This window comes from Pelodiscus sinensis, chromosome 5, assembly GCF_049634645.1.
Source record: "Pelodiscus sinensis isolate JC-2024 chromosome 5, ASM4963464v1, whole genome shotgun sequence".
Taxonomy (NCBI): domain Eukaryota; kingdom Metazoa; phylum Chordata; order Testudines; family Trionychidae; genus Pelodiscus; species Pelodiscus sinensis.
The window spans coordinates 117,122,354-117,144,036 of NC_134715.1; the positions used below are offsets into that span (position 1 = coordinate 117,122,354).

The 21,683-nt window shown below is 47.7% G+C and overlaps 1 protein-coding gene across 1 annotated transcript in view; it reads right to left on the minus strand.

Moving 5' to 3' along the window:
• The window catches only part of SH3BP2 (SH3 domain binding protein 2), a 103,421-nt gene extending 93,823 nt beyond the window's left edge, over nt 1-9,598 (minus strand). The window contains exon 1 of the mRNA XM_075930864.1: nt 9,576-9,598. The gene's annotated coding sequence lies outside the window, so the exon portion shown is untranslated. The remainder of the gene's footprint in view (nt 1-9,575) is intronic.
• Nucleotides 9,599-21,683: the final 12,085 nt, after the last annotated feature.

Sequence of the window (21,683 nt, forward strand, 5' to 3'; positions counted from 1 at the left end):
AGAACCACCACATTAGCTATGCAGAATGCAGCTTCCTCTTAGCCTAACTTAAAGCAAGGTCAGGGGTTGGTTGTGCCAGGACAATGGGATATGCCTGAAATGTAATTGTTTCTCATGAAATGGAAAGGGAGGGATCTGGAGTAGAGACAATTAAACTGTAAAATTACCATGTGAGAGCAGCAAAAAGCCAGATGGAGGACTGCGACAGCTATAACCCCATTGGGCCAGCGGTGGGCAGGGGTGGAGAAAGGGACAGCTATCTACTATATATTTTAGAGAATTTTTATTTTTGTGTGTCCATCTCCTCTGGCTGTGCCCACTGCAGCTGCAGTGGCCACGGACAGGCGCTTCTCACCTGGCCCCAAGCTGCTGCAGTGAGAGAGGGCTGGGGTAAATCCTCTCTCCCTGGGGCAGCCTGCTACTGAATTCCTCTTCCTGAGCTCTACCCCAGCGCAATGATTTAAATGAAGAAAAACAAGTTAAGTTTGAGTTAAGGACCTAAGCAACACCAAGTAAATCTTCTAGTTTAAATATAAAGGTCATTTTCTGTCCTCGACTGCTCACACTGATATCCCTACAGAGGGACATTAGTATGCTTACTGCCACGAAACACATCTCCCTTCTAAAGATATAGTGCACACATTCAAGAGTGTTTATAGTTTTGGGTCCATTTCCTTTTAAGACACCTCAGACTGGTCATCAAAAGTCATTAGTAACTTTTGAAAATTCAAGTCACTGCATTTGAGTTGTAGTAATATGTTCCATTCACTTCCTTTCATAATAATTACCCCCAAAGCCCTTTTCATTTGTTTTCCATATTTTTCTTCACTCTCAAAAGTGAATTAATGTATCTAACCTTTGCAACCCACACACACATTTTAAAAAAAGCAATGACCTGGGTTTGACTTGTACACATCTGACTTGTATTGTTTGAAGCAACATCTATTTTTGGAACATTTTTGAAATGTGAGGCTAAACATAGCAGCCGCCTCCTAATTACTGCCTACGTAGGATGTATGTTTTGTACACAAACTCATCCGTTTCTCTTTTCTTAGTTATCCACTCCACCCACCCCACACTCACCACAGATGAATGAAACATGTAAAGCAGAACCTCCGTGCTTGGTCACTGGCATTAGAAAGAGGAAGTTCAGTCAAACTTATTTTTTGATTAGTGGCTTCAGTCTGGTGGCGATGGGACAGTACTGTTGCCCCTTTTTCATCTGAGCCACTAGTCAAAGAATGTGACCCTGAGGATTTTCTACTCTCAACTAAACCGAGGGAGTAGAATCTGGTATCATATTGGATTTACTGGTAAAACTTCCGTTGGTCAGGATGTGAAGTAAACCACTTCTCTAATCATCACAAATTTCACCAGCAAAAGTGCTGGGTGTGGACAGCAATATGGCAACTGGAAAAGTCGATGTGCTGCTCATTGCGGGTGGTTTAATTATGGCAGCAGAAGAGCTCTCTCCTGATGGCAAAGAACAGCTACACGGGAGATCTAAACAGCAACTCAGCTGTTATGGGACAGCTGTGCTGGTGTAAGGTCCCTAATGTAGACATAACCAAAGGTGGAGGGCTTCTGGTTAACTGATCCTGATAGTTACGTTAACTGAAGAGTTTTTACTTTACTCATAACAAGGCTTCTCTAAGCTCCAAGCAATCCTTACAACATTTGGGTCTGATTCTAGAAACTTATGTGAATACCTTTACCTGGACACATGATCATAGTGAACTCAAAGAGACCAAGCATTTAGAAATATGCCAGATTAGCATTCAGATCAGAGTTCTTTACAGCGTTTTTCAAACCTGGATTGCAGACCACCAGAGTAAGCCATTGGCAGGCCCACACCATGTTGCTTACTTAAGTGTCCATAGCTATGGACCGTCACAGCTCCCATTGGCTGTGGTTCGCAAGTGGCTTGCCCTGGTAGCCCTGTGACCCAAGTTTTAAAAATGGTGCTTTAAACTACTCTGTTTTGTTTCTAGCAATGCCAGTATCAGAATCTTCAGAGGAAGGTACAAGGAAGGAAAATTATGTTATAACCTGCCCATAGTTGATTTTTTTTAACCCCATCATTAAGAGGTTGGTTTATGTCCTAAAGCCTGAGGGTTTGCATCCCTTTCACAAATAATCCATCTAGCACATGGGTGGCCAACCTGCGGCTTCATTAACCGCGGGGTCCTACAATTGACTTTTACTTATTTTGCTGTTGTATAGATCTTGGATTCTGTTATTTCCATTCCAACTCATCTGATGAAGTGTCCCCTACCCATGAAAGCTCGCGAGCCTATATATTTTTGTTGCTCTCTAAGGTGCCACAGGACCACTTGTTTTTAAAGTTACAGACTAACATGGTTACCCCTCTGAGACATTTTAAAGTTCTTCTGTTAGCCTTAATGAGATCTTGTGACTGATAGTTAGCCATAGGCTAGTGAGCACTGTGTAAAAGGGTGTTTCCATTTGTGTGTGTCTGCTTCACTGAATGTTCCCTTGATGTATTATGAGAAATGGGAAGTAACTCTTTGTTACTTTGAATACAGTTTTCATCTCTCTTCTTATTCATCTCCTGTCTACACAGAACAATCCCCATCTTTATATTCTCCCCTCATACAGTAATCTTTCTTTGTAACTCGCCCAATAACTTCTCCGTCTGTATTTTTCTGAGATAGGGTGAATAGAACTGCACACAGTGTTCTAGGTGAAGTAAAAGCATTGATTTTTCTATGTTTTTTTGGGGGGGGGGGGGTCTACTGCTGCACATTTTGCAGATTTTCCTTAAACTGACTACTGCTAAATCTAGAACCCAGGGGGGTGACTGAGTACTTTAAATTATTCCTTCCAGTGCATATTACCTTATATTCAAAGGATTTTATCTGCTGTCCCACTGCCCATTTGCCCAATTGTTAAAGGCCCCCTGCAGCTCTTCATGTGCTTTTGTAGTATGGACTAATTTAGAAGATTTTGTATCTTTTTCAGATTTGACACCTCAGTTGTCACTAGTATTCCCTGCAAGCTGTGCACTTGTAATTCCACTCAGGAGAGATTCAAATGTTGCCCAGCTGATTAGCAGAGCACCCACAGCTAGGTTGTATGTTTCTATTGATGGTGTGCAATCGCACGTGCCTCAATGCACATAAAAATTATTCCACACATAAATGGAAAAGATTAGAGGGAACATCGGTTGTCACCTCATTTTCCAGATAATTCATACACAAGCGAGGGAGGAAAAGGGAGAAGAAAAGAGAGGGACCAGAACTATTATACAATAATGACAAACCATGCGGCTGCTATACAGTTGGAAAAGTGGAACTAACTGAAGGCTCTGATCCTCTGATCCGATTGAGTGGTGTTTGGTGCAATAATGCAGCAGGAAGAAGCACAAAGCTGAACTTAACCCACTTCTATACTCCTCCATTATGATTTCTCAATCCTGAGAAGGGTTGCCAGGCAATTGGATTTTGATCAGAATGCCTGGTTGAAAAGGGACCCTGGGTGGCTCCAGTCAGCCCCACTGACCAGTCAGTGAGGCTAAGGCCAGTTCCCTGTGCCAGCTCCCTGCACACAGATCCTAGAAATAGATTATATGTCCTAATGGCTCCTAGGTGCCGGGATGGCCAGGGAGGCTCAGTGCACTGCTCCCTCCCTGAGCACCAGCTCTGAAGCTCCCATTGTCTGGGAACTGTGACCAATGGAAGCTGTAAGGTCAGCACCTGCTGGCAAGGGCAGTATGTGGTGCCTTTTTGGCCATACCTCTGCTTAGGAGCCACAGGGACATACCAGCTGCTTCTGGCCTGAGGTAAGTGCTTCCTGCAGCCTGTACCCAAATGCTCTGTCCAGCCCTAAATGCCCTTGACGTCTCTCAGGTGCCTGGAGGAGCCCTGGGCCCCACCTCCACCTATCTGGAGGAGACTTGAGGCAACAGCAGCTGCACCCCTGTTTCCCCTCCTCGGACCTCAGGCCAACTGGGAAAAGCATCAGCAACTTTTTCCTGAAGATGAACCTGAACTTCTGATATGCCCCATGCAGGTTCTGGGTTGCCTAAGGAGATAACAGTATCGGCTTCTCAGCTTCCTGGGTTCATCAGTCATCTCTCTAGAGTTCAGGGAAATTACTTGATGATCCTGGGAAACTGAACAAGCACATACTGCCTCCTCAGCTGCTGCAAAACCTGCATGTAGCATAAGCAGGAACTTCCTCCATCAAACCCACAACCAGTCTCAGCACCTGGCACCGCCCATGACTAATCAGACATAGAATCATAGAATCCTAGGGCTGGAAGAGACCACAGAAGGTCATCAAGTCCAGCCCCTTCCCAAAGCAGGACCAACCCCAACTAAATCATCCCAGCCAGGGCTTTGTCAAGCCGAGACTTAAAAACCTCTAGGAATGGAGATTCCACCACCTCCCTAGGTAACCCATTCCAGTGCTTCACCACCCTCCTAGTGAAATAGTTTTTCCTAATATCCAACCTAGACCTCCCCCACTGTAACTTGAGACCATTGATCCTTGTTCTGTCATCTGTCAGTACTGAGAACAGCCTCTCTCTGTCCTCTTTGGAACCTCCCTTCAGGAAGTTGAAGGCTGCTATCAAATCCCCCCTCACTCTTCTCTTCTGTAGACTAAATAAGCCCAAATCCCTCAGCCTCTCCTCATAAGTCATGCACTCCAGCCCCCTAATCATTTTGGTTGCCCTCCACTGGACCCTCTCCAGTGCATCCATATCCTTTCTACAGCGGGAGGCCCAGAACTGGATGCTATACTCCAGGGCTGTGTCTACATTGGCACCCTTATCCGGAAAAGGGATGCTAATGAGACCAGTCGGAATTGCAAATGCCGTGGGGGATTTAAATATCCCCCGCAGCATTTGCATGAACATGGCTGCCGCTTTTTTCCGGCTCGGGGTTTTGCCGGAGAAAAGCACCAGTCTAGACGGGATCTTGCGGAAAATAAACCCTTTAAAGTAGGAATAAGGGATCTTCCGGAAAAGGGTTTATTTTCCGCAAGATCCCATCTAGACTGGCGCTTTTCTCTGGCAAAACCCCGAGCCAGAAAAAAGCGGCAGCCATGTTCATGCAAATGCCGCGGGGGATATTTAAATCCCCCGTGGCATTTGCAATTCCGACTGGTCTCATTAGCATCCCTTTTCCGGAAAAGGGTGCCAATGTAGACACAGCCCAGATGTGGCCTCACCAAATAAGAGCCAAATAAATGGGAATAACCACTTCTCTAGATCTGCTGGCAATGCTCCTCCTAATGCAACCTAATATTCCATTTACCTTCTTGGCTACAAGGGCACACTATTGACTCATACCCAGCTTCGTATCCACTGTAATCCCCAGGTCCTTTTCTGCCATACTGCTACTTAGTCCCCAGCTTGTAACAATGCTTGGGATTCTTTCATCCCAAGTGCAGGACTCTATACTTGTCCTTGTTGAACCTCATCAGATTTCTTTTGGCCCAATCCTTCAATTTGTCTAGGTCACTCTGGACCCTATCTCTGCCCTCCAGCGTATCTGCCTCTCCCCCTAGCTTAGTGTCATCCACAAACTTGCTGAGAGTGCAATCCAAACCCCTCATCCAAGTCATTAATAAAAACGTTGAACAAAACCGATCCTTGGTGCACTCCACTAGAAACTGACCGCCAACCTGATATTGAGCCATTAATCACTACCCTTTGGGCCTGACAGTCTAGCCAGCTTTCTATCCATCTTAAAGTCCATTTATCCAATCCATAATTCCTTAACTTTGCTGGCAAGAATATTGTGGGAGACCATATCAAAAGCTTTGCTAAAGTCAAGGTATATCACATCCACTGACTTTCCCATATCCACAGAGCCAGTTGCCTCATCATAGAAGCTAATCAGATTGGTCAGGTATGACTTGCCCTTAATGAATCCATGTTGACTATTCCTGATTGCTTTCCCCTCTTCTAAGTGCTTCAGAATGGATTCCTTGAGGATCCCCGCCATGATTTTTCCAGGGACTGAGGTAAGTCTGACTGGTGTGTAGTTCCCTGGATTGTCCTTCTTCCCTTTTTTTAAAGATGGGCATTACCTTTGCCTTTTTCCAATCATTCGGGACCTCTCCCCATCTCCATGAGTTTTCAAAGATAGTGGCCAAAGGCTCTGCAATGACATTTGCCAACTCCCTCAGTACCCTCGAGTGCATTAAATCCGGACCCATGGAACAGTTCCCAATACTACAATATTGTCTTAATGGATATCAATCTCATTAGCTCTGAATGAAAGCACAACCGGTTATAAAATGCTAAGTACTCGGAAAACACATTAGGGTCTAGGTATCTCAAACTGGGTGCCCAAAATTAGTAGACACTTTTGCCCTCATCTCTATGCCTTAATTACTCAGCTACAAAATGGGAATAAAAACGATACCTCATCTCACCAGGGAATTGTGAAGCTAGATTCATTAGGGCATAGGAAGTACTCGTACTATGGTGAGAGCATCAAAGAAATACCTAGGAAAAAATATGTGTGTGCCACTTGGATGGTGGGTGTAAAATAAGAAATGGTTAATAGCTACCAGTTCACTGAATAAGGCAGCAGTCCCGTGGAAATCTATGCAACCATATAATTAAAGACTGCATCATAATGCATGCAGATGAGGGAGAGGGGGAAGGAAATTATATAGTTGCACAGGAACCTTAATTCTGACATTTCCTAATTTAATTGCTTGACTTTGCTACCTTTGAGTATGTCTACACAGCAAAGTTATTTTGAAATAATAGCCCTTATTTCTAAATAACTTTCCTAGCATCTACACAGCCAAACCGCTTATTTCGAATTTGGTAAACCTCATTCTACGAGGAATAACGCCAAATTCGAAATAGCTATTTTGAAATAAGTGCTGCATAGACACTTATTTTGAAATAGGGGGCCTCCAGCCTTCCCAGGGTGCCCTGGTGGCCAATCCAGCCTTAACCAAGAACACTCCTCTTCCTCCCCCCCCTCCCCGAAGTCTTTAAAGGGGTTGACTCTGGCCACAGTGCCTGTGCTAGCTCCAAGGCTGCCTGCCCAGAGCCAGCAGTCACTGCCCCTGACCCAGTGGCCCCAAAACATGATCCAGCAAGCCACTGGCAGCCAGCCCTCCACTGCTCCCCAGGAGCAGTCTGCCAGCTCCCAGGAGCCTGCCAGGGCCCAGAGAAGATGGGTGCCTTCCTGGTCCAGGGCGGAGATCATGGACCTTATTCAGGTTTGGGGCAGATGCCCCCAACATCCATGATTTCCGCAGTAGATGGAGAAACATGGCCGTCTATAGCAGTATAGCTGCCAGCCTGGCCACCAAAGGCCACATGCGGACCCAGGAGCAGGTTTGCATGAAAATCAAGTTTGTCTGGTGAGACCCCCACCCCTGAGCCCTGAGCTTCTCCTCCCCCTTCTTCCCCTTACTTCCCCCTTCCAGCTCCCTCCTCCCACGTTTCCCCCTCCCCTCTCCTACCTCCTCTTCTCCCCGCTCCCACCTCCTTTCCCCAGTCTCACCAGAGTTTCATTCCCCTCCCCCCCAGTTTTGTTAAATAAAGAGAGTTTGTGTTTATAAAAAAAGTGTATTTTAGTTGACATCAGGAAGGGGGGTTAGGGAGGGGTAAGTGGAAGGACGTGAGGGAGGAATGAAGCACAAGCCCCCATTGGGGCACACCAGGGAGACTGTTAATGCTCCTCAGGGTAGAAGCTTTACCGCAGGGCCTCCTGGATACTGACAGCTCTCTGATGGACCTCCCGGATGGCAGCCTGCAGAAATTGCAGCCAGGCTCGCTGCAACACGTCCAAGAGAAGCACCAGAGTGCCCATGAGCAGCTCTGGCTCCATGTTGCAGAGTACTGTGGTGTCCCAAGTAAGGGCAACCAGAGTACGCAGAGACAAAATGCTTTGCTGTCCCTCATCGAGGTAGGCAAGCAAGCAGGGAAACCTGAGAACTTGCTGTGCAGGGGGGTCCCTTTAAGCACAGGCCTCAGATAGCCTCAGGCAGCAGCCATACAAAGTAACTCCTGACCTTATGCCCTGCTGGACCTGGTTCCGGCCGGCCTTAAATGCAATTCAGCATCCGCTCAGTGTGGACGCACTATTTTGAAATAGCAAAATGCTATTTCGAAATGCATTTTGTGTGTAGACACGTTATTTCGAAATAAGCTATTTCAAATTAACTATTTCGAAATAGCTTATTGCAAAATAACGCTGTAGTGTAGACATACCCTTAGTGTTCTTTTAAATGTACTTTAAGAAAAAAAAAACCCTGAAGACTTTAAATGGTCTGGTGTCACTTTATAGACTAACAAAACATGTAGACGGTCTCATGAGCTTTTGTGGGCACAGCCCATTTCTGCAGATGACTGGAGTATGAGTAGGGGTCATACTTCTTATTACTGGTCATCTGAAGAAGTGTCCACAAAAGCTCATGAGACCATCTACATGTTTTGTTAGTCTATAAAGTGCCACCAGACCATTTGTTGTTTTTTCTGTAACAGACTAACTTGCCTATCCCCTGAAGCTCCTGAAAACCTGAGCAGGATACCTCCTCCAGCATGCATGGGACAGACACTTCTGTCACCTTCTTGAATTCTACAATCAAAAGTTTCTTTGCTGTGCCCCCTCTGCTCACCAGTGGTAGTCTTTGGTTACTGAGGACCCTGGATTCAGAGTTGCATCTGTATGAGTTCTCCTACCCAGGAAAGAAAGCACCTGGCTTGCTCCACCATCTCTGAGCACTTGCTCTGGCTGACCACCCTCCTATCAGCCACTGTTCCTCATCACCTAGCTGCTCCACCAGTCAACTGCTTGCCTCTTTCACTGGCCACTCCCACCAGCCACCTGTCAGTCCCCTTCTGCTGGCAACTAAGATTACCAACTCTACCAGGCTGGATGCCATTTGGCAAATGCCATTCAATTGGGAGAATTGACTATTCTACTGTCACCTGCCTTTCTGCTGTGACCTCTGCAAGTGTTTGCCCCACCACATGTGACTTTAGCTCTTATAAGTTCTTAAAATTGCAAAAGGCTCTTAATGAAGCCTCAGTTTTATCTTTGAACAGTAGGGAGGAACAGGTTAAACCAGACAAAGGACCCTTAGGACATATCCACTCCTTCTAGCTAGGACACCAGTCCCCATCTCTCTTACTTTGACAAGAGGCTGGCATTCTGGCTTAATAAGTTTCTTTCAGATGAAAGTGACCCCTTTAGCTAAGGCAAGATCAGTACAGTTCTGCTAAACTGTTTTCATGCAATAAAGACAACACTGATAACATTGCACTACCCCTGCATTCAGTACTTGAGAAATTTGTAACCCAAAACAAGCCAAATCTGATCACTTCTGAGCTCCTGTCTGTGAGACACCTATGCAGAGCAGATGTGTTCATGTGAACAGTTTGCTCCTGAAATCTCACCCCCTCTCCCAGCTAGCTGTCAGCGGAGAGTTCATTCAGACCCTGCTTACGTGACAAACAAAAACCTGCAGGGGACAATGCTTCATTAGGACTGTTCATGTCTTTAGATACAAATGCCATTCTGAACTGAATGAGAGCCAAGGGTCAGAACAGAAATTGTTGAAGATTTACCCACCTGGTTGTCAGCACACTAGCTGGTGCAGTGCCTCAGTACACAGCACTTACTGATTTGCTTTAGCTTCCAAAACACCTGCCATTCATCCAGAATCAAACTCCCAATTAAGCCATAGGCATTACCACTAAGATCTTTTTCATGGTGTCACTGGTGAAAACCATTTCCACTGGGCTGATACAAAATGATACCACATGAGTTGCTTTAACTGTTCATGTCAATGCAGTGGTGGTCACTGTAGTCTGGGCACAGGACTGGGAAAACAGCAATCCCTGGATTTTAATTCAGGTGCTGATGCTGACTCTCTTTTGACTTCCAGTAATGTTTAGGGCTTGAGTACACTGTCCTGCAGTTCTGACTATTGTGGTCTGAACAGTAGCATGCACCAAAGTGCTGAGACGCCAGCTCCCTCATGTGGATGCCATGGGCACAATCTAAATTGCTTGTGTTTTAGTGTTGTCCTCTACAAATAGGACTATGTTAATGCAAACTAGGAACCTTGTGACTGCAGAATTTAAACTGGGGAGTTACAGCCCAGCACGTCTGACTAGGGGTGTGTGAATAGTAGCATGCATAAGAAGAGTGTGTTATTGCAGAATAAAACGTGTGCATTAGCTATCCCACTGTAAAAACAGGTAGGACATATGACACTTCAGTTTTACTTGCATGGTGTCAAATATCAGTGGGGTAGCCATGTTAGTCTGAATCTGCAAAAGCGACGAGGAGTCCTGTGGCACCTTATAGACTAACTGAAGTGTTGGAGCATAAGCTTTCGTGGGCAAAGACCCCACTTTGTCAGATGCATGTCACACGCACACTTACCTTCCTTCCTCCCCCCCCCCCCCCCCCGCAACCCCCTCCTGTTCTGAAATGTGATTTGTCCTTTTCATATGTGTTCATTTTTTTTAATTGTATCCTTTGGTATATATATTGTTGTGACTATTTTCTTCCACTATTTGATCTGAGGAAGTGGGTCTGGCCCACGAAAGCTCATCATCTAATAAACCATCTTGTTAGTCTTTAAAGTGCTACATTGTCCTGCATTTTGTTATTAAAGGGACAGTCCCATAGTTAAGCCCTACCACAGCTGTCCCAACTTTTTCTTAAAAATAGGCAAACCGTCCCGTATTTTCTGTCTCCTCCCCATCAGTCCGGGTAGGTACTGCACTCACTGCAAGTTGCGGTGGCTGGTGAGTGTAGGATAGGTCCCAGGTAGCGACCTTTTCTGCCTACCCATTGGCTCTTCGCATGCTCCCCCTCTCACTGTCCTCTCCTTGTTTTGCCACTTCACTCCTCCCAGCCTCTTTTTTCCTCCATATCACCCCAAAAGGGCACATTCCACTCCCAGCCCTGAGCAGAGAATCAGCCTCTGGCTGGATGCTCAGCTCACCCACCTGACCAACAGGCTCCTCCTTTCCCCCACTGCCTCCAGCCTGGGGCACCGAACCTAGAGTGGAGTCCTGGTCATGCCAGTCCCACATAGCCCTGGCATGGGGGAAGCCTCAGCTAAGTTCTGAAGTGGCAGGGTGGGGGGGGGGGGGGCGAAGCAATTTCCAGACTGTTCCCCAGCCCTTGGGCAGGGGCTTTGCACCTTCTGCATTCACCCCAGCCTATGTCCTGGTGCACAGCGCATACCGAGGGCTTCGCTCCTTCTTGCCCGTGCTGTAGCCGGGGGAACAGGAAGTGGCTAGATTATGTCTGTGGTCAGCAGCATACTGAAGGTGCTAGCTGCCTTTTGACACTGTGCAGGCAGACAGGGACATGCTGCTTCCGGCCACAGGGAGCTGGGGTGGGAGAAGAGATGAGCTCTGCTAAGACAGGAGCCTGGTCATTCCCACACCCCACAGCTGGAAGCAGCACCTGTCCCTTCCCTCCCACACAGTGGCAAGAAGCTGCTGCTAGCCACATGCTGACATGAAACCTGACAGAAATTTGGGGAAGGGGAACATGTGACTTGCATGCCCTCCCATGCACCTCCAGAAGATGTGGTGCCAAGTACCAGGAGAGGTGAGTCTATCCTACAGACCCAGCACTGGGCAAGGAGGGTTGGGTGTATGGGAGTGTGTGTGACCATTCTCCATGTGAACCCTAAAGCCTTTCAGATAAGAAGGCAAATAAAAAGAATCCAGCTACACAGTATTTCTTTATAATAGGGGTTTGATCAATTTGAAGTTAATTTGAACATTTTTAATGTGTAGTTCCATTTGATTGCCATCAAACTTGTTTGAATACAAATCATTTTACCAAGTGGCCAGTATTCAGTTAGGGTCTTGCTGTTTTGGAGATGAGGGAAGGGGCCCTGCAGCATTTCCTCCTGGCTTTTAAGCAGGGGTAGCTGACTTGACATACTAGTGCGTGCCTGGACCTGGCAGCATTTGAGAATGGACAACAGTTTTGTTGGGGGTGGGCTGATGGCTTTGCATTTTGGTTTTGTAATTTTAAGTTTATGGCGGTGCACTCAGAGCTTGGGCTTGATTTATTCTAAAACTAAATAAAAATGATAGATGTGTCCATTGTAAGTATAGAGAGGCGCGTACTACAGAACCCAATTACCACTATAACACATCCTGATACTTCATATGGCAGCAGTATCATTCCAATAAAGTTAGTAAGCCAGCGTCTTTGGTCCTTAAAGTAGCTGCAGACAACCCATGGAGAATTCTCCTGGCTGGGGACACCAGTTGCATAATTTTCAAGGAAGTGCAGTCTGGGCAATGCCAGGAGCCACTGCTGAAGGGAGACATGGGGGGGCCACCAGCCACATGACTCCCACGGCTTGGGCAAGGGCAGGGACAACCCCCCTCCACCTCAGGCTCATCTTTCTCTCACCTCTGCATCTTCCCCTTATGTGGAGCAATGCGGATCTGGGGGGGACAGTAGCAGGGCTGTAGGTCTGATGCTGGCAGCAGGGGGCCATTCTCCCCCCATCACCAGAAGCAGGGGATGTGCAGCAATGTGACCCCTGCTCACTCTGCTCCCCTGGCTACGCCACTCTACTTCCCATCTCTCTCCTGAGCAACGCAGCTGGGAGCAGAGTGAACCAGAGCCGCATTGCACCACATTCCCCCACTGAGTGTGGGGGAGTGTTTAAGATACCTGCAAATAAGCAGTTCTTTTCCCCTCCTCCGGCTCTTCAGGCCCAGCTCTTACCCTTTAAATGCAGCTCATTGTTCAGGCCTGCCCCCTTCTTGGGATTTGTACCCCTTTAACAATGGCTAGGAGAGGAAAACAGGCCTGTCCCCTAATTCAGGTTCCAATCCAGAGATCCTAGAAATAGCACCCACAAATTGCTTACTCCATTTAATTACTGCTATTTCCCTCACCCTCTGCCAATCAGGCCCCTTTTTCTTCAGCCCTATCTCAGGACCAGCATCCTCAGGTTCTTCTCTCTCTGCAACCGCAGTGTAAGTTCAGTCAGCCACCAGCCTGGCTGTTTGTCAGTCACCTTTGGCCAAAAAGAGACACCCTTCTTTATTCCTTTGATCCAAGCAGAGGAACAGAACCATTAAGTCATTAGTATCTGTAAGTATCTCCAACCAGCTGGAAAGAGTACCACAGTCCTTTTCTTTCTCTGGCATAGCCTACCTTGACCTTCTGTCTGAGACAAAGTCCAAATGAACCTTTCCCGGGGTATTAAAGAATCCAGCAAATAAGCAGTTCTCCCCCCCCCCCCCCCATGCCAGATCCTTTTATCTGAGCCTTCTGGGTGTTGATTGGCTGCTTCTATAAGGCCTCTCTAGGCAGACCTGGAGGACCCACCTTTGTGGTTCCATTCCTGTCACTTGAACTTCAATGTTTCCTGGTGCAGGGTTTACTAGGATTGTGCAAAGGCAAGGTGCCCTCATCATGTTGTCATCTAGAGAATTTTCTAGACATGCCCTGGGGCTGAAATTTACATTAATTGCCCAATTCAGAAACACCAAGCAATGTCCTAAATAGTTTGTTCATTTTCTCTATAAGGAAACCAACACAAGCTCAATTCTACCTCATCCACAAGGGAAGCATTTCAAATGGAGCAGAAGCAGGCCTCTACTTTGGAGCATTATATAGATATCTGACAATGTTGTCATGAGAGATCCAAACAGTACCTGAGCATCTGCATGTGGTCACACTGAGATCACTTACAGAGAGAATAATGAGTCTGCTCAACAGCCAGTTGGTTTTTAGCTCATGATGTAGAGAGGCTCATACACTGAGGTCCCAGGTTTGGTTCCACCTGTCAGTCTCACGCACACACCACTTCTACAGTCAGTAATAAATGGAGGTTACTTGCTTGTAAATGGAGGTTCTTCAAGATGTGTGGTTCCTATCTGTGTTCCCCACACAAGGTATGCATACGCTTCATGTACTTGAGACCAGAGATTTCTAGCAGGTAGAGTCCAACAGTCCATGCCTACACAGTTATTCCCCTTGTGTCCATACCAAGCGTAGAAGGGGCAGAGCAGACTGGTGCCTCTTCAATTCCTTCTCTGTAAGATTGCTGTCCTAACGGCTGCATCTGCAGAAGAGGCCTGAACCAGGGTTCCCTCGACGGTGTGTGCCTGCATAAGTGTGCACCAAAAGTTTGCCTCCCAGCCACCACCTCAGAAGAGCCACACAGTGGCTGTTCAGCTGCTTTGGGGCGGGGCTGTGTGGCAGGCATCTGCCCAGCCCCAGAAGCAGTAGGGCAGCCACCACGCAGCCCTGGTCCTAGCTTCAGCTCTTCCCTGCGGGCCACGTTGTGGGAAACTGCTCCTCCGGCAGCCCAGGCCGGGGCAAGAGCCAGAAGCCATGTGTACAGCCATGTGAAGGGTTGCAGCTGCTCTGGTGGCCCTGGCTGGGGTGAGGGCTGATCCTGCCGGGTTGGAGAGTCTCTGTCTGTAGCGTGCCAGAGCTGGAGCAGCCTGCCAGTTGACCATAAGTAGTAAGCATCACACAGTAAGAGCAATGTTAACCACTCACATCCCTGTTTTGAACAGGAGTTTAATAGCTGAGTTTTATATTGATTTCTATGTGTGTGTGTTTGTGCGTTCATGTGTGCATTAGGTTGTTTTTTATTTTTAAACCATCCAGCTGGTGGCCTTTTTTTGAGCTTTTAAAGATTTTAAGTAAGAAGTATTATTTTTTGTATTTTATAGGAATACCCAGGGCTCGCCAAGCGGTGGTGAGCCCCGCTCGCCAACCGTGCGGTTTCACACCTTTCTGCGTTCTGCACATGCTCAGATCGTTCTGCGCATGCGCTGATCGCTCTACATCGGCTCTTCCGGGTTGTAAGCTTGAAAGGTTGCATGTATATTCACCAGTTGTGAAACTACAGTATATTGTTCTGCATTTTGTAGGCAGAAAGTCACCATTTCCTGGAAATTGGTCATCAGCTCTGCTTCACGTTTCTCTGTGATTATATTTGTAATCACAAAGAGCTCCTCCTCCTCCAAAATGTTTTGGGCAGACAACTCCACTTGACTAAGGTTCAAAATGTTTCTGTTTTTGTCAACTGACTTACTAACTTTTCAGTGCCAAATTTATAACTGATTTGCTGTGATGAAAGTGAGGCAAAGTAAAAAGCTGCCCATTCATGTAGTTCCTTTTTTGGAAAGCTTTTATTCAGATGATCATACGGAAGGAATATGAAACTCAAAGTAGATTCACCACTGAACTGATCATCCCTTGGGTTTGATGCAATTAGCTTTTTCACACTGTTGCTCCAAAGACTGTTTCTCTCTAGATACTGTCCTCTCATCTTGCAGATCTAGGCCCTTGCTAACTACACAGCTGTTGTTTTGGTCTGTCCTGGAGTCTGAGGTGCCCTGGTGGTCAGGACTGATAGTTTGATGAACTCACAATCATGGTGGTTGGCAGGCCCTATACAAGAGGAGTCCAACCTGGAGCTCCCAGTCAGTGCTGACTGGCGTTGGCTCTTCAGCTTATGAGCTGGAGCTATAATTGTTATCAGTGGATCCTTTCTTCTCCGTGCCTTACTCTCAAGACTGGGAGGTTTAGGTGGATCTAAGTATTTAGCACCTGACTGCAAGGATTCACCCATCTTGGATGGAGTTGGGGAGATCTTTCTTTTAGGGGCAGAACTGGAAAGGGATGTGTCCTTTTCTTTATGAATACTCCCCTTACTCTTGTGAGAGAGCCAAAGCAGAGATTCCTTGGGACTAGCAGCTCTGGATCAGCTAGGGTTGCCAGATGGTTTCACCAAAAATACCAGACACCTCCCCCCCCCTCAAAAAAAAGTGCCGAGAAAATTTTGTTGAAAAAAAAAAAGTACTGGGCTGCCAAAATGCAGTCACAGCCCCTTTAACTGGGGCCGCTCCTCTGCCACTCCTCCCCCATCAGGAGGACTAAGCCGACATTTTATATGTCCGGTATTTTCTTAGTTTCTTTTCCGGACAGAAGGTGCAAATACCAGACCGTCCGGGTTCAATACCAGACACCTGGCAACCCTAGGCTCGGCTGCTGAGCTTGTGCTCAGAAGGGTGATCCTCATAGTCACTGAATGCAGAGGCCTTCCCAGTCTGGATCTGACTGAGTTCTCATGGTCATCTTCATGAGGTACTGCCTCAAAACTTGCCCCTCACAAGTGCAGGGAGAGAAGTAGCAGCTGATGCCGCTTTTAATGGAAACATGACCTTTCCCCAAGCAGTAATGGCGGCTGGTATTTGTTCCTGACTGAGCAGGGACTTTGGGCATAGTCCTGCTTCACAGAGAGGCTCCTGAAGTGGAGAGAAATTAAGCTATGTTAACTACACTATAAAAACACTAAAAATACTTAAATGCTATGGAATTATTTAAAGATTGTGAAAGAGAATGTGAGGAGAGCTTTTGGCACAGAGGATTCCAACTCAGATCATGTGGTGGTAAGAAGGTACTGGAGAGGTGTCAGTCTATGCCAGCAGTGTAAGGGGCAGTGCAGATCACAAGGAGAGCACTTACACCAAGGGAGGGCACTTGATGGAAATCTCCAGTCTCAGGCACATGGAATACACATGCACCCCACGTGTGGAATACACACTGGGGCAGCTCTCCAAGTGAAACACTGGCTTTCCTTATACATTAATTTCGGCACATTACTGTAGTTGCTAATGTTTCAGTCCTGGTGCCTATAAGAGCTGTATTGGATAATGGATATCTCCGGAAGGAGATCTGAAGACCCAAAGCAATAAGATGGTCTGACAGGGAACACAAAGTTGGGCTCTGCAAATGAGCTTTACTGGCTTCAATTCAAATTGTATTACATCCAAAAAGAGGGAGTAAAAGGCGTTGACTTAAGGAAACTTAACATTAATTGTTCCTTTAGCTACTTTTTCCTCCTCATTCTGCTGCTTGCCTGACATAATGTACCAGGTATTCCTAGATGCTACCTTTACATTAATTCCTTCAGTAACACTGATCTGACTGGTAGAGACACTACCATATCCATTCCCCCTCCACCTTCTGCCCCAACTGTATGATCCAGCCAGCTTCAGGGTTTGGCATCTGCATAGATAATAAATGGCCAGCAAGTGGCAGCACTGCCTTACATAGTGATGGTTCTACTCAGCGATATGGAGTAAGCTTTACTAAGACTTGTCATAGATATCACTTTAAAGACTAACAAGATGGTTTATTAGGTGATGAGCTTTTGTGGGCCAGACCCAAGTGGGTCTGGCCCACGAAAATTCATCACCTAATAAACCATCTTGTTAGTCTTTAAAGTGCTACATAGTCCTGTTTTTTGTTTCAGCTACACCAGACTAACACGGCTACATTTCTATCACCATTGTAATAGATATGTAGCCGTGTTAGTCTGGTCTAGCAGAAACAAAAAAAAGGACTATGTAGCACTTTAAACCATCTTGTTAGTCTTTAAAGTGCAGAGGCATGTGCAGATGTGTACCACTAGTAGAAACACATGCTGCCCTCTGTGGGCGCGCTGCTAATCAGCTGGGGGGCATTTGAATCTCTCTTGGATATCCACCCAAGCATTCAGCTTACAGGGAACACAGGTGGACAATTGGATGTCCCCACAAATTGCGCTGTGAACAAAGGGCTAGGGCAGCCTCTTTTTTGTGAGGGCCCCAGGAAGTTTGGAGTATGATTGGTTGGACTTAGGCCAGTGTATTGCAGTGCATATGTTGGTGTCCTAGGTTGGGGTATGGGTTCAAAAATTCACAAGTTAGGGTCAGCAATCTGGCGTGGGGTCTTTAAACTAGGGTCTACTGACTCTAGTTCCATGAACCCTGGCTCACATTCCATTGCAGACACTCTAAGCTCTGCCTTGAGCTTACCCACTTCCTGCACACTAAAAGCCTTTCTGCTTCCAGGCTCTCGCCCTCTTTATGTTTGTGTAGCAATCAGAACATACATGTGCAGCTATGCCCAAATTAGCTTTGAGCTAGCAGCAAAGCCTTGGGTATGTTCCCAGAAGGGCAGGGCTAGCCCATAAAGCTGCCTGTGCTGCCATCATATCACTGCTATTGTTACAGGTTGAACCTTTCTAATCCAGAACCCTCTGGTCCGGACTGGCATGATTTTAGTTAGCCAGATGTCCACTTTTCATGGGAGTGGCCAAGTTTCCTGCAGTCCCATAAAGTTTGTTTACAGCCATCAATCCTAGCTCTCAGTGTTCTGTGTTGTTGTTTCAGCTCTAATTTACCCGTAAATGTCCTCTAACAGCTCAGTCATCAGGGGAAGTGTTGGTAGTGCTGCTAGGCAATATTGACCTCCCATGGTCCGGAAAATTCTCTTGTTCAGAATTGGTCAGGCCCAGAGGTTGCCAGACTAGAGAGGTTCAACCTGTGCCAGATAAGCTAGCTCCAGAATCTTTCCAAGTGCTGCAGTCACAGCCCCTGACTGCAATGCAGACATACCCCCGTTGCTCCCTTCTAGGGGCACAGCAGTTACCATTTATAAAAGCTAAAGAGAGAGAGATAGATAAAGCTTTCCTGGGGTCACAGCTCAGTAGATACATGTACACAGTGATAAAAAACCTGCAGAGCCACGTCTCAGGCCCCACACCAGCTGGCTTTAGTTTGCAGGGCCTGGGCTGCAAGTCTAAATATTGTAGTGCAGATGTTTGGAGCTGTGAAACCCCCTTTTCCCCCCTTAAGGGGCTGCTGATCCCAGGCTTCTGCTGAAGCCCAAACATCTGCAGTGCATTTTTATAATCCTGAAACCCCACGAGCCGGAGTCAGCTGATCAGGGCCAGCTGCAGACATGATGGAGTTTTTACTTTAGCGTAGATGCACCCACTGCATGTGTGCCCGTGCAAGTTCCTCCATCTCTAACCATAGTTCCCAAAGAGTGTTTGCTAGTGTGAGGAAGTGACTAGACAGTGAAGGGTGCAGGAACAACTTTGGGAAACCCTGCCCCGAAAAGCCTGCTGGGCTTGATCTGTTTGGAGTAGGAACTTAAACGCTTCAGCACAGCAGGGTGGTGGGCAGAGAGGCAGACTTGTACTTGCTTCTGCTGTGGGATTCCACCAGAAAAGCATTCTCAGGGGAAGATCTGCTGCAGTGATCTAGGACTCCCTATACAGGCAGTCCCCGACTTACGCGGATCTGACTTACGTCGGATCCGCAGTTACAAACGGGACTGCCCCAGAGTACACAGACTGCGGGACCTTGCGGTCCCGCCGCCCGTGTACTCCGGGGAAGAAAAGCTACTCCGCGTCTCCCTGGTCTGCAGACCAGGAAGACGCGGAGCAAAGCCGCTGCCCGAGCCCTCCGCCCTGCCCCCCGCGGCTTTGCAAAGCCTCGCTGCCCGAGCCCCCCCGAAGCTTTGCAAAGCCGCGGGGGGGCTCGGGCAGCGAGGCAGCCCAGGTGTGCCTGGGCTGCTCCGCTGCCGGCTTCCCCAGACTTTGCAAAGCTGTGGGGGGGCTCGGGCAGCGGAGCAACCCAGGCGCACCTGGGCTGCTCCGCTGCCGGCTTACCCAGACTTTGCAAAGCTGCGGGGGGGCTTGGGCAGCGGGGCAACCCAGGCCGCCTGGGCTGCTCCACTGCCAGCTTCCCCAAGGCTTTGCAAAGCCGCGGGGGAAGCCGGCAGCGGGATAGCCCAGACGCCCCGCGGCTGTCCCGCTGCTGGCATCCTCAGAGGCTTTGCTCCCCGTCTCCCTGGTCTGCTGGTCTCCAGCAGACCAGGGAGATGGGGAGCAAAGTCGCGGAGGACCCAGGCGGCAGGACCGCGGTGCGTCTCGGTCCGCCGCCCGCGTCTTCCTGGTCTGCTGGGGTGGGGGGGGCACAGCTAGTACGCCCCCCCCCCAGCAGACTAGGCTTTTCTCTGGACGCCTGTGGCAGAGCAGCTGGGGTGCTGCCGGTTGGTCCCGCAGTGCCGCTCTGGGCGCTACTGGACCAACCCAGCAGCACCCCAGCTGCTCTGGTCCTGATTCAGCCGCTGCTGGTCAGTTTCAACAGCGGCTGAATCAGGACGCCTGGGGCAGAGCAGATGGGGTGCTGCTGGGTTGGTCCAGTAGCGCCGAGGAGCGGTGCTACTGGAACAACCCAGCAGCACCCCAGCTGCTCTGCCCCAGGCGTCCTGATTTAGCCGCTGCTGAAACTGACCAGCGCTGACTACAGGAAGCCTGAGGCAGAGTTGCTCTGCCCCGGGCTTCCTGGAATCAGCTGCTGATCAGTTTCAGCAGCAGCTGACTTGGGGACGCTTGGGGTTCTTAAGTTGATTCTGAATGTAAGTCAGAACTGGCGGTCAGTTTCAGCAGCGGCTGAATCTGGACGCCAGTTCCGACGTACATACAGATTCAACTTAAGAACAAACCTACAGTCCCTATCTTGTACGTAACCCGGGGACTGCCTGTAGTTCAGAGGCCCATAGACCAGGCCTTTGGGGTCAATCACCAGCCATGATGAGCCCCAAGGAGAGGGACAAAGACTCCTTCTCTCTGGTGCTCAAGAGGTTCCTGGGGTTGGATATTGGTAGAATGGGAGTGGCTGGGTTCCCCTATCTCATAACTGCTAGTCAGGGCTGCCGCCACTGATCACAACCACTAGACAAAGAGTCTCAACTCTGTCCACAGGTAGAAACAGCCACACTGTCATCAAATCAACCAGGCTGATACAGAGCCTCACATCTGCTTTCTCACATCCTCTGTACTGTCTTCCTACTCCATCCAAACTTGCAAGCTTGAGCCACACTTTAGATCCTACCCTCTCCTTCTATACCACATGGACACTGTGACCAAGTCCCGTAACATCTTCCCTCACAGCAGTCAGATTGCTTGCTGGCGGTTGATGAAGTGCCGGCTCATGGTATGACTTCCTTCTTTGTTTCTGGTGCACAGGCATCCAATCGCTAGCTTTCAATGAAGAGCCTGTAAATCTACTGCAAACAAGGAGCAGGAGCCAGGCTAACTGCATCTACCAACCCTTCACTGCTACGAAAGAAAGGGAAAAAACGGGAGCCCCATCAGGGTCTGGAGGCTTGAATGGGGAGGCCAGTGGGAAAGGAAAGCCTATGGAAGCAGTAACTGCAGAATCCAGAAGGATGTTGCACAACTGTGAATGACAGAAGAGATGGAGCCCAAGCCAAAGGACAAGAGAGGCAGGCTATGAGACAATCTATTGGTCTGAAATATGGGTATGCTTGAGAAGCCCCATAATAACAATGGGTGGTAACAACTCAAACTCTCACGAGGATTCTTAACATAATACTGCCCTCCCCTTTACAAAGTGCTATGCAGATACGAATTCAATAGTGAATGCTCAACACCCCAGTGAAACAGGTTACTATTATTCTCTGAACTTTGCTCATGGTGGAACTGACACACAGGGAGGTAAAGTGACTTGTTCAAAGCCAGGCAGCAAATCAGTGTCAAAGCCAACATTAAAGATCAGACAATCTTCACCTTCAGTTCACTGGATTACTCCACATCTTATTAATTATAATTTTAAGTAAATTGAACTGAAAGTCTGTTTCTGTCACTGGCTTGTTTTATTTAATTCTATCTGCAGAATGTGTATTACACATAACAAATATTTAGCTGCCTCAGAGGTGTTGAACATCTTAATCAGTTAATGTCTGTGAGGTTTTTTGAGAGCCTGGGATGAAAAATATTGAAGCAGACCAGTAATATTCTTAATACTAATATTAAGGTATTAAATATGTCCCAAAGAGTAAGCATAAAGAATAGAGAAC